This window comes from Phyllobates terribilis, unplaced genomic scaffold, assembly GCF_046119375.1.
Source record: "Phyllobates terribilis strain yellow unplaced genomic scaffold, ASM4611937v1 Scaffold_12__6_contigs__length_324123572, whole genome shotgun sequence".
Lineage (NCBI taxonomy): Eukaryota > Metazoa > Chordata > Amphibia > Anura > Dendrobatidae > Phyllobates > Phyllobates terribilis.
In genome coordinates this window covers 111,779,406-111,793,457 of record NW_027362772.1, presented here as the reverse complement: position 1 = coordinate 111,793,457, position 14,052 = coordinate 111,779,406, and positions in this window count along the sequence as shown.

Genomic DNA, 14,052 nt, shown 5'->3' with positions numbered 1-14,052 from the left:
CATTTGGAACTCTCCTGGGGTACCCTCACACATATTATTCCCTCATTTAGTGGATATTTTCACAAAAAAGTAAAATTTTCAAAAATCCAGAAAATTGGCTGAAAACGACTAAATATCAAGGACTCATTGTGCGAATCGCTGTGGAAATTAAATCGGAACGCTCACTGACATTTGCCCTATCGGAAAGTCTGATAAACGTCGGAAAAATGACTAAGTCCAAGAAAAAAAATTTTTCAACTTTTTTCAATTTTACCCCCGTGGGATATTTATTATACCCACACATATTTGGAACTCTCCTGGGGCACCCTCACACATATTATTCCCTCATTTAGTGGATATTTTCACAAAAAAGTGAAATTTTCAAAAATCCAAAATATTGGCTGAAAACGACTAAATATCAAGGACTCATTGGGCGAATCGCTCTGGAACTGAAATCAGAACGCTCACTGACATTTGCCCTATCGGAAAGTCTGATAAACGCCAGAAAAATGACTAAGTCCAAAAAAAAAATTTTTTCAACTTTTTTCAATTTTAACCCAATGGGATATATATTCTACCCACACACATTTGGAATTCTCCTGGGGTACCCTCACACATATTATTCCCTCATTTAGTGGATATTTTCACAAAAAAGTGAAATTTTCAAAAATTCAGAAAATTGGCTGAAAACGACTAAATATCAAGGACTCATTGGGCGAATGGCTCTGGAACTGAAATCGGAATGCTCACTGACATTTGCCCTATCTGAAATTCTGATAAACGTTGCAAAAATGACTAAGTCCAAGAGAAAAAATGTTTCAACTTTTTTCAATTTTACCCCCGTGGGATATGTATTCTACCCACACACATTTGGAACCCTCCTGGGGTACCCTAACACATATTATTCCCTCATTTAGTGGATATTTTGACAAAAAAGTGAAGTTTTCAAAAATCCAGAAAATTGGCTGAAAACGACTAAATATTAAGTACTCATTGGGCGCATCGCTCTGGAACTGAAATCGGAACGCTCGCTGACATTTGCCCTATCTGAAAGTCTGATAAACGCCGGAAAAATGATTAAGTCCCAAAAAATATTTTTTCAACTTTTTTCAATTTTACCGCCGTGGGATATATATTCTACCCACACACATTTGGAACTCTCCTGGGGTACCCTCACACATATTATTCCCTCATTTAGTGGATATTTTCACAAAAAAGTGAAATTTTCAAAAATTCAGAAAATTGGCTGAAAACGACTAAATATCAAGGACTCATTGGGCGAATGGCTCTGGAACTGAAATCGGAATGCTCACTGACATTTGCCCTATCTGAAAGTCTGATAAACGTCGGAAAAATGACTAAGTCCAAGAAAAAAATTTTTTAAACTTTTTTCAATTTTACCCCCGTGGGATATGTATTCTACCCACACACATTTGGAACTCTCCTGGGGTACCCACACACATATTATTCCCTCATTTAGTGGATATTTTCACAAAAAAGTAAAATTTTCAAAAATCCAGAAAATTGGCTGAAAACGACTAAATATCAAGGACTCATTGTGCGAATCGCTGTGGAAATTAAATCGGAACGCTCACTGACATTGGCCCTATCTGAAAGTCTGATTGTCGCAAAAATGACTAAGTCTAAGAAAAAAAAAAATTCAACTTTTTTCAATTTTACCCCCGTGGGATATGTATTCTACCCACACAAATTTGAAACTCTCCTGGGGTACCCTCACACATATTATTCCCTCATTTAGTGGATATTTTCACAAAAAAGTGACATTTTCAAAAATCCAGAAAATTGGCTGAAAACGACTCAATATCAAGGACTCATTGGGCGAATCGCTCTGGAACTAAAATCGGAACGCCCACTGACATTTGCCCTATCTGAAAGTCTGATAAACGTTGGAAAAATGACTAAGTCCAAGAAAAAAAGTTTTTCAACTTTTTTCAATTTTACCCCCGTGGGATATGTATTGTACCCACACACATTTGGAACTCTCCTGGGGTACCCACACACATATTATTCCCTCATTTAGTGGATATTTTCACAAAAAAGTAAAATTTTCAAAAATCCAGAAAATTTCCTGAAAACGACTAAATATCAAGGACTCATTGTGCGAATCGCTGTGGAAATTAAATCGGAACGCTCACTGACATTTCCCCTATCTGAAAGTCTGATAAACGGCAGAAAACTGACTAAGTCCAAAAAAAAATTTTTTTCAACTTTTTTCAATTTTACCCCCGTGGGATATATATTCTACCCACACACATTTGGAACTCTCCTGGGGAACCCTCACACATATTATTCCCTCATTTAGTGGATATTTTCACAAAAAAGTGAAATTTTCAAAAATTCAGAAAATTGGCTGAAAACTACTAAATGTCAAGGACTCATTGGGCGAATGGCCCTGGAACTAAAATCAGAATGCTCACTGACATTTGCCCTATCTGAAAGTCTGATAAACGCCAGAAAAATGACTAAGTCGAAAAAAAAAATTTTTTCAACTTTTTTCAATTTTAACCCAATGGGATATATTTTCTACCCACACACATTTGGAACTCTCCTGGAGTACCCTCACACATATTATTCCCTCATTTAGTGGATATTTTCACAAAAAAGTGAAATTTTTAAAAATTCAGAAAATTGGCTGAAAACGACTAAATATCAAGGACTCATTGGCGAATCGCTCTGGAACTGAATTGAGAATGCTCACTGACATTTCCCCTATCTGAAAGTCTGATAAACGCCGGAAAAATGACTAAGTCAAAAAATAATTTTTTTCAACTTTTTTCAATTTTTTACCCCCGTGGGATATATATATTCTACGCACACACATTTGGAACTCTCCTGGGGTACCCTCACACATATTATTCCCTCATTTAGTGGATATTTTCGCAAAAAAGTGAAATTTTCAAAAATCCAGAAAATTGGCTGAAAACGACTAAATATCTAGGACTCATTGGGCGAATCGCTCTGGAACTGAAATTGGAACGCTCACTGACATTTGCCCTATCTGAAAGTCTGATAAACGTCGGAAAAATGACTAAGTCCAAGAAAAAATTTTTTTCAAATTTTTTCAATTTTACCCCCGTGGGATATATATTCTACCCACACACATTTGGAACTCTCCTGGGGTACTTTCACACATATTATTCCCTCATTTAGTGGATATTTTCACAAAAAAGTGAAATTTTCAAAAATGCAGAAAATTGGCTGAAAATGACTAAATATCAAGGACTCATTGGGCGAAACGCTCTGGAACTGAAATCAGAATGCTCATTGACATTTCCCCTATCTGAAACTCTGATAAACGCCAGAAAAAAGACTAAGTCCAAAAAAAAAATTTTTTCAACTTTTTTCAATTTTACCCAGTGGGATATATATTCTACCCACACACATTTGGAACTCTCCTGGGGTACTTTCACACATATTATTCCCTCATTTAGTGGATATTTTCACAAAAAAGTGAAATTTTAAAAAATCCAAAAAATTGGCTGAAAATGACTAAATATCAAGGACTCTTTGGGCGAATCGCTCTGGAACTGAAATCGGAACGCTCACTGACATTTGCCCTATCTGAAAGTCTGATAAACGTTGGAAAAATGACTAAGTCCAAGAAAAAATTTTTTTCAACTTTTTTCAATTTTACCCCCGTGGGATATATATATTCTACCCACACACATTTGGAACTCTCCTAGGGTACCCTCACACATATTATTCCCTCAATTAGTGGATATTTTCACAAAAAAGTGAAATTTTCAAAAATCCAAAATATTGGCTGAAAACGACTAAATATCAAGGATTCATTGGACGAATCGCTCTGGAACTGAAATCGGAATGCTCACTGACATTTGCCCTATCTGAAAGTCTGATAAACATCGGAAAAATGACAGTCCAAAAAAAAAAAATTTTCAACTTTTTTCAATTTTACCCCCATGGGATATATATATTCTACCCACACACATTTGGAACTCTCCTGGGGTACCCTCACACATATTATTCCCTCATTTAGTGGATATTTTCACAAAAAAGTGACATTTTCAAAAATCCAGAAAATTGGCTGAAAACGACTAAATATCAAGGACTCATTGGGCGAAACGCTCTGGAACTGAAATCAGAATGCTCACTGACATTTCCCCTATCTGAAACTCTGATAAACGCCAGAAAAAAGACTAAGTCCAAGAAAAATTTTTTTTCAACTTTTTTCAATTTTACCCCCGTGGGATATATATTCTACCCACACACATTTGAAACTCTCATGGGGTACCCTCACACATATTATTCCCTCATTTAGTGGATATTTTCACAAAAAAGTGAAATTTTCAAAAATTCAGAAAATTGGCTGAAAGCGACTAAATATCAAAAACTCATTGGGCGAATCGTTCTGGAACTGAAATCGGAAAGCTGACTGACATTTGCCCTATCTGAAAGGCTGATAAACGCCGGAAAAATGACAGTCCAAAAAAAAAAATTTTTCAACTTTTTTCAATTTTACCCCCGTGGGATATATATATTCTACCCACACACATTTGGAACTCTCCTAGGGTACCCTAACACATATTATTCCCTCAATTAGTGGATATTTTCACAAAAAAGTGAAATTTTCAAAAATCCAAAATATTGGCTGAAAACGACTAAATATCAAGGATTCATTGGACGAATCGCTCTGGAACTGAAATCGGAATGCTCACTGACATTTGCCCTATCTGAAAATCTGATAAACGTCGGAAAAATGACTAAGTCCAAGAAAAAAAAATTTTCAACTTTTTTCAATTTTACCTTCATCTGATATATATTCTACCCACACACATTTGGAACTCTCCTGGGGTACCCTCACACATATTATTCCCTCATTTAGTGGATATTTTCACAAAAAAGTGAAATTTTCAAAAATCAAGAAAATTGGCTGAAAACGACTAAATATCAAGGACTCATTGGGCGAATCGCTCTGGAACTGAAATCAGAATGCTCACTGACATTTCCCCTATCTGAAACTCTGATAAACGCCAGAAAAAAGACTAAGTCCAAAAAAAAAATTTTTTTAACTTTTTTCAATTTTACCCCCGTGGGATATATATTCTACCCACACACATTTGGAACTATCCTGGGGTACCCTCACACATATTATTCCCTCATTTAGTGGATATTTTCACAAAAAAGTGAAATTTTCAAAAATCCAGAAAATTGGCTGAAAACGACTAAATATCAAGGACTCATTGGGCGAATCGCTCTGGAACTGAAATCGGAACACTCACTGACATTTGCCCTATCTGAAAGTCTAATAAACGTTGGAAAAATGACAGTCCAAAAAAAAAAATGTTCAACTTTTTTCAATTTTACCCCCGTGGGATATATATTCTACCCACACACATTTGGAACTCTTCTGGGGTACCCGCACACATATTATTCCCTCATTTAGTGGATATTTTCACAAGAAAAGTGAAATTTTCAAAAATCCAAAATATTCGCTGAAAACGACTAAATATTAAGGACTCATTGGTTGAATCGCTCTGCAACTGAAATCGGAATGCTCACTGACATTTGCCCTATCTGAAAGTCTGCTAAACGCCGGAAAAATGACTAAGTCCAAGAAAAAAAAATTTTTCAACTTTTTTCAATTTTACCCCCGTGGGATATATATTCTACCCACTCACATTTGGAACTCTCCTGGGGTACCGTAACACATATTATTCCCTCATTTAGTGGATATTTTCACAAAAAAGTGAAATTTTCAAAAATCCAGAAAATTGGCTGAAAACGACTAAATATCAAGGACTCATTGGTCGAATCGCTCTGGAACTGAAATCGGAATGCTCACTGACATTTGCCCTATCTGAAAGTCTGATAATCGTCGGAAAAATGACTAAGTCCAAGAAAAATTTTTTTTCAACTTTTTTCAATTTTACCCCCGTGGGATATATATTCTACCCAAACACATTTGGAATTCTCCTGGGGTACCCTCACACATATTATTCCCTCATTTAGTGGATATTTTCACAAAAAAGTGAAATTTTCAAAAATTCAGAAAATTGGCTGAAAGCGACTAAATATCAAGAACTCATTGGGCGAATCGCTCTGGAACTGAAATCGGAACGCTCACTGACATTTGCCCTATCTGAAAATCTGATAAACGTCGGAAAAATGACTAAGTCCAAGAAAAAAATTTTTTCAACTTTTTTCAATTTTACCCCCGTGGGATATATATTCTACCCACACACATTTGGAACTCTCCTGGGGTACTTTCACACATGTTATTCCCTCATTTAGTGGATATTTTCACAAAAAAGTGAAATTTTCAAAAATGCAGAAAATTGGCTGAAAATGACTAAATATCAAGGACTCATTGGGCGAAACGCTCTGGAACTGAAATCAGAATGCTCATTGACATTTCCCCTATCTGAAACTCTGATAAACGCCAGAAAAAAGACTAAGTCCAAAAAAAAAATTTTTTCAACTTTTTTCAATTTTACCCAGTGGGATATATATTCTACCCACACACATTTGGAACTCTCCTGGGGTACTTTCACACATATTATTCCCTCATTTAGTGGATATTTTCACAAAAAAGTGAAATTTTAAAAAATCCAAAAAATTGGCTGAAAATGACTAAATATCAAGGACTCTTTGGGCGAATCGCTCTGGAACTGAAATCGGAACGCTCACTGACATTTGCCCTATCTGAAAGTCTGATAAACGTTGGAAAAATGACTAAGTCCAAGAAAAAATTTTTTTCAACTTTTTTCAATTTTACCCCCGTGGGATATATATTCTACCCACACACATTTGGAACTCTCCTGGGGTACCCTCACACATATTATTCCCTCATTTAGTGGATATTTTCACAAAAAAGTGAAATTTTCAAAAATCCAAAATATTGGCTGAAAACGACTAAATATCAAGGACTCATTGGGCGAATCGCTCTGGAACTGAAATCAGAACGCTCACTGACATTTGCCCTATCTGAAAGTCTGATAAACGCCAGAAAAATGACTAAGTCCAAAAAAAAAATTTTTTCAACTTTTTTCAATTTTAACCCAATGGGATATATATTCTACCCACACACATTTGGAATTCTCCTGGGGTACCCTCACACATATTATTCCCTCATTTAGTGGATATTTTCACAAAAAAGTGAAATTTTCAAAAATTCAGAAAATTGGCTGAAAACGACTAAATATCAAGGACTCATTGGGCGAATGGCTCTGGAACTGAAATCGGAATGCTCACTGACATTTGCCCTATCTGAAATTCTGATAAACGTTGCAAAAATGACTAAGTCCAAGAGAAAAAATGTTTCAACTTTTTTCAATTTTACCCCCGTGGGATATGTATTCTACCCACACACATTTGGAACCATCCTGGGGTACCCTAAGACATATTATTCCCTCATTTAGTGGATATTTTGACAAAAAAGTGAAGTTTTCAAAAATCCAGAAAATTGGCTGAAAACGACTAAATATTAAGGACTCATTGGGCGCATCGCTCTGGAACTGAAATCGGAACGCTCACTGACATTTGCCCTATCTGAAAGTCTGATAAACGCCGGAAAAATGATTAAGTCCCAAAAAATATTTTTTCAACTTTTTTCAATTTTACCGCCGTGGGATATATATTCTACCCACACACATTTGGAACTCTCCTGGAGTACCCTCACACATATTATTCCCTCATTTAGTGGATATTTTCACAAAAAAGTGAAATTTTCAAAAATCCAGAAAATTGTCTGAAAACGACTAAATATCAAGGACTCATTGGGCGAATGGCTCTGGAGCTGAAATCGGAACGCTCACTGACATTTGCCCTATCTGAAAGTCTGATAAACGTCGGAAAAATGACTAAGTCCTAGAAAAAATTTTTTCAACTTTTTTCAATTTTACCCCCGTGGAATATATATTCTACCCACACACATTTGGAGCTCTCCTGGGGTACCCACACACATATTTTTCCCTCATTTAGTGGATATTTTCACAAAAAAGTAAAATTTTCAAAAATGCAGAAAATTAGCTGAAAACGACTAAATATCAAGGACTCATTGGGCGAATGGCTCTGGTGCTGAAATCGGAACGCTCACTGACATTTGCCCTATCTGAAAGTCTGATAAACGTCGGAAAAATGACTAAGTCCAAGAAAAAAATTTTTTAAACTTTTTTCAATTTTACCCCCGTGGGATATTTATTATACCCACACATATTTGGAACTCTCCTGGGGTACCCTCAAACATATTATTCCCTCATTTAGTGGATATTTTCACAAAAAAGTGAAATTTTCAAAAATCCAAAATATTGGCTGAAAACGACTAAATATCAAGGACTCATTGGTCGAATCGCTCTGGAACTGAAATCGGAATGCTCACTGACATATGCCCTATCTGAAAGTCTGATAAATGTCGTAAAAATGACTAAGTCCAAGAAAAAAATTTTTTCAACTTTTTTCAATTTTACCCCAGTGGGAAATATATTCTACCCACACACATTTGGAACTCTCCTGGGGTACCCTCACAAATATTATTCCCTCATTTGGTGGATATTTTCACGAAAAAGTGAAATTTTCAAAAATCCAAAATATTTGCTGAAAACGACTAAATATCAAGGACTCATTGGGCGAATCGCTCTGGAACTGAAATCAGAACGCTCACTGACATTTGCCCTATCTGAAAGTCTGATAAACGTCGGAAAAATGACTAAGTCCAAGAAAAAAATTTTTTAAACTTTTTTCAATTTTACCCCCGTGGGATATTTATTATACCCACACATATTTGGAACTCTCCTGGGGTACCCTCAAACATATTATTCCCTCATTTAGTGGATATTTTCACAAAAAAGTGAAATTTTCAAAAATCCAAAATATTGGCTGAAAACGACTAAATATCAAGGACTCATTGGTCGAATCGCTCTGGAACTGAAATCGGAATGCTCACTGACATATGCCCTATCTGAAAGTCTGATAAATGTCGTAAAAATGACTAAGTCCAAGAAAAAAATTTTTTCAACTTTTTTCAATTTTACCCCAGTGGGAAATATATTCTACCCACACACATTTGGAACTCTCCTGGGGTACCCTCACAAATATTATTCCCTCATTTGGTGGATATTTTCACGAAAAAGTGAAATTTTCAAAAATCCAAAATATTTGCTGAAAACGACTAAATATCAAGGACTCATTGGGCGAATCGCTCTGGAACTGAAATCAGAACGCTCACTGACATTTGCCCTATCTGAAAGTCTGATAAACGCCAGAAAAATGACTAAGTCCAAAAAAAAAATTTTTTCAACTTTTTTCAATTTTAACCCAATGGGATATATATTCTACCCACACACATTTGGAATTCTCCTGGGGTACCCTCACACATATTATTCCCTCATTTAGTGGATATTTTCACAAAAAAGTAAAATTTTCAAAAATTCAGAAAATTGTCTGAAAACGGCTAAATATCAAGGACTCATTGGGCGAATGGCTCTGGAACTGAAATCGGAATGCTCACTGTCATTTGCCCTATCTGAAATTCTGATAAACGTTGCAAAAATGACTAAGTCCAAGAGAAAAAATTTTTCAACTTTTTTCAATTTTACCCCCGTGGGATATGTATTCCACCCACACACATTTGGAACACTCCTGGGGTACCCTCACACATATTATTCCCTCATTTAGTGGATATTTTGACAAAAAAGTGAAGTTTTCAAAAATCCAGAAAATTGGCTGAAAACGACTAAATATTAAGGACTCATTGGGCGCATCGCTCTGGAACTGAAATCGGAACGCTCACTGACATTTGCCCTATCTGAAAGTCTGATAAACGTCGGAAAAATGATTAAGTCCCAAAAAATATTTTTTCAACTTTTTTCAATTTTACCGCCGTGGGATATATATTCTACCCACACACATTTGGAACTCTCCTGGGGTACCCTCACACATATTATTCCCTCATTTAGTGGATATTTTCACAAAAAAGTAAAATTTTCAAAAATCCAGAAAATTGGCTGAAAACGACTAAATATCAAGGACTCATTGTGCGAATCGCTGTGGAAATTAAATCGGAACGCTCACTGACATTTGCCCTATCGGAAAGTCTGATAAACGTCGGAAAAATGACTAAGTCCAAGAAAAAAAATTTTTCAACTTTTTTCAATTTTACCCCCGTGGGATATTTATTATACCCACACATATTTGGAACTCTCCTGGGGCACCCTCACACATATTATTCCCTCATTTAGTGGATATTTTCACAAAAAAGTGAAATTTTCAAAAATCCAAAATATTGGCTGAAAACGACTAAATATCAAGGACTCATTGGGCGAATCGCTCTGGAACTGAAATCAGAACGCTCACTGACATTTGCCCTATCGGAAAGTCTGATAAACGCCAGAAAAATGACTAAGTCCAAAAAAAAAATTTTTTCAACTTTTTTCAATTTTAACCCAATGGGATATATATTCTACCCACACACATTTGGAATTCTCCTGGGGTACCCTCACACATATTATTCCCTCATTTAGTGGATATTTTCACAAAAAAGTGAAATTTTCAAAAATTCAGAAAATTGGCTGAAAACGACTAAATATCAAGGACTCATTGGGCGAATGGCTCTGGAACTGAAATCGGAATGCTCACTGACATTTGCCCTATCTGAAATTCTGATAAACGTTGCAAAAATGACTAAGTCCAAGAGAAAAAATGTTTCAACTTTTTTCAATTTTACCCCCGTGGGATATGTATTCTACCCACACACATTTGGAACCCTCCTGGGGTACCCTAACACATATTATTCCCTCATTTAGTGGATATTTTGACAAAAAAGTGAAGTTTTCAAAAATCCAGAAAATTGGCTGAAAACGACTAAATATTAAGTACTCATTGGGCGCATCGCTCTGGAACTGAAATCGGAACGCTCACTGACATTGGCCCTATCTGAAAGTCTGATTGTCGCAAAAATGACTAAGTCTAAGAAAAAAAAAAATTCAACTTTTTTCAATTTTACCCCCGTGGGATATGTATTCTACCCACACAAATTTGAAACTCTCCTGGGGTACCCTCACACATATTATTCCCTCATTTAGTGGATATTTTCACAAAAAAGTGACATTTTCAAAAATCCAGAAAATTGGCTGAAAACGACTCAATATCAAGGACTCATTGGGCGAATCGCTCTGGAACTAAAATCGGAACGCCCACTGACATTTGCCCTATCTGAAAGTCTGATAAACGTTGGAAAAATGACTAAGTCCAAGAAAAAAAGTTTTTCAACTTTTTTCAATTTTACCCCCGTGGGATATGTATTGTACCCACACACATTTGGAACTCTCCTGGGGTACCCACACACATATTATTCCCTCATTTAGTGGATATTTTCACAAAAAAGTAAAATTTTCAAAAATCCAGAAAATTTCCTGAAAACGACTAAATATCAAGGACTCATTGTGCGAATCGCTGTGGAAATTAAATCGGAACGCTCACTGACATTTGCCCTATCGGAAAGTCTGATAAACGCCAGAAAAATGACTAAGTCCAAAAAAAAAAAGTTTTTCAACTTTTTTCAATTTTACCCCCGTGGTATATATATTCTACCCACACACATTTGGAACTCTCCTGGTGTACCCTCACACATATTATTCCCTCATTTAGTGGATATTTTCACAAAAAAGTGAAATTTTCAAAAATTCAGAAAATTGGCTGAAAACGACTAAATATCAAGGAATCATTGGGCGAGTCGCTCTGGAAATTAAATCGGAACGCTCACTGACATTTCCCCTATCTGAAAGTCTGATAAACGGCAGAAAACTGACTAAGTCCAAAAAAAAATTTTTTTCAACTTTTTTCAATTTTACCCCCGTGGGATATATATTCTACCCACACACATTTGGAACTCTCCTGGGGAACCCTCACACATATTATTCCCTCATTTAGTGGATATTTTCACAAAAAAGTGAAATTTTCAAAAATTCAGAAAATTGGCTGAAAACTACTAAATGTCAAGGACTCATTGGGCGAATGGCCCTGGAACTAAAATCAGAATGCTCACTGACATTTGCCCTATCTGAAAGTCTGATAAACGCCAGAAAAATGACTAAGTCGAAAAAAAAAATTTTTTCAACTTTTTTCAATTTTAACCCAATGGGATATATTTTCTACCCACACACATTTGGAACTCTCCTGGAGTACCCTCACACATATTATTCCCTCATTTAGTGGATATTTTCACAAAAAAGTGAAATTTTTAAAAATTCAGAAAATTGGCTGAAAACGACTAAATATCAAGGACTCATTGGGCGAATGGCTCTGGAACTGAAATCGGATTGCTCACTGACATTTGCCCTATCTGAAAGCCTGATAAACGTCGGAAAAATGACAGTCCAAAAAAAAAAAATTTTCAACTTTTTTAAATTTTACCCCCGTGGGATATATATATTCTACCCACACACATTTGGAACTCTCCTGGGGTACCCTCACACATATTATTCCCTCATTTAGTGGATATTTTCACAAAAAAGTGACATTTTCAAAAATCCAGAAAATTGGCTGAAAACGACTAAATATCAAGGACTCATTGGCGAATCGCTCTGGAACTGAATTGAGAACGCTCACTGACATTTCCCCTATCTGAAAGTCTGATAAACGCCGGAAAAATGACTAAGTCAAAAAATAATTTTTTTCAACTTTTTTCAATTTTTTACCCCCGTGGGATATATATATTCTACGCACACACATTTGGAACTCTCCTGGGGTACCCTCACACATATTATTCCCTCATTTAGTGGATATTTTCACAAAAAAGTGAAATTTTCAAAAATCCAAAATATTGGCTGAAAACGACTAAATATCAAGGACTCATTGGTCGAATCGCTCTGAAACTGAAATCGGAACGCTCACTGACATTTGCCCTATCTGAAAGTCTGATAAACGTCGGAAAAATTAATAAGTCCAAGAAAAAAAATTTTCAACTTTTTTCAATTTTACCCCCGTGGGATATATATTCTACCCACACACATTTGGAACTCTCCTGGGGTACCCTCACACATATTATTCCCTCATTTAGTGGATATTTTCGCAAAAAAGTGAAATTTTCAAAAATCCAGAAAATTGGCTGAAAACGACTAAATATCTAGGACTCATTGGGCGAATCGCTCTGGAACTGAAATTGGAACGCTCACTGACATTTGCCCTATCTGAAAGTCTGATAAACGTCGGAAAAATGACTAAGTCCAAGAAAAAATTTTTTTCAAATTTTTTCAATTTTACCCCCGTGGGATATATATTCTACCCACACACATTTGGAACTCTCCTGGGGTACTTTCACACATATTATTCCCTCATTTAGTGGATATTTTCACAAAAAAGTGAAATTTTAAAAAATCCAAAAAATTGGCTGAAAATGACTAAATATCAAGGACTCTTTGGGCGAATCGCTCTGGAACTGAAATCGGAACGCTCACTGACATTTGCCCTATCTGAAAGTCTGATAAACGTTGGAAAAATGACTAAGTCCAAGAAAAAATTTTTTTCAACTTTTTTCAATTTTACCCCCGTGGGATATATATATTCTACCCACACACATTTGGAACTCTCCTAGGGTACCCTCACACATATTATTCCCTCAATTAGTGGATATTTTCACAAAAAAGTGAAATTTTCAAAAATCCAAAATATTGGCTGAAAACGACTAAATATCAAGGATTCATTGGACGAATCGCTCTGGAACTGAAATCGGAATGCTCACTGACATTTGCCCTATCTGAAAGTCTGATAAACATCGGAAAAATGACAGTCCAAAAAAAAAAAATTTTCAACTTTTTTCAATTTTACCCCCATGGGATATATATATTCTACCCACACACATTTGGAACTCTCCTGGGGTACCCTCACACATATTATTCCCTCATTTAGTGGATATTTTCACAAAAAAGTGTCATTTTCAAAAATCCAGAAAATTGGCTGAAAACGACTAAATATCAAGGACTCATTGGGCGAAACGCTCTGGAACTGAAATCAGAATGCTCACTGACATTTCCCCTATCTGAAACTCTGATAAACGCCAGAAAAAAGACTAAGTCCAAGAAAAATTTTTTTTCAACT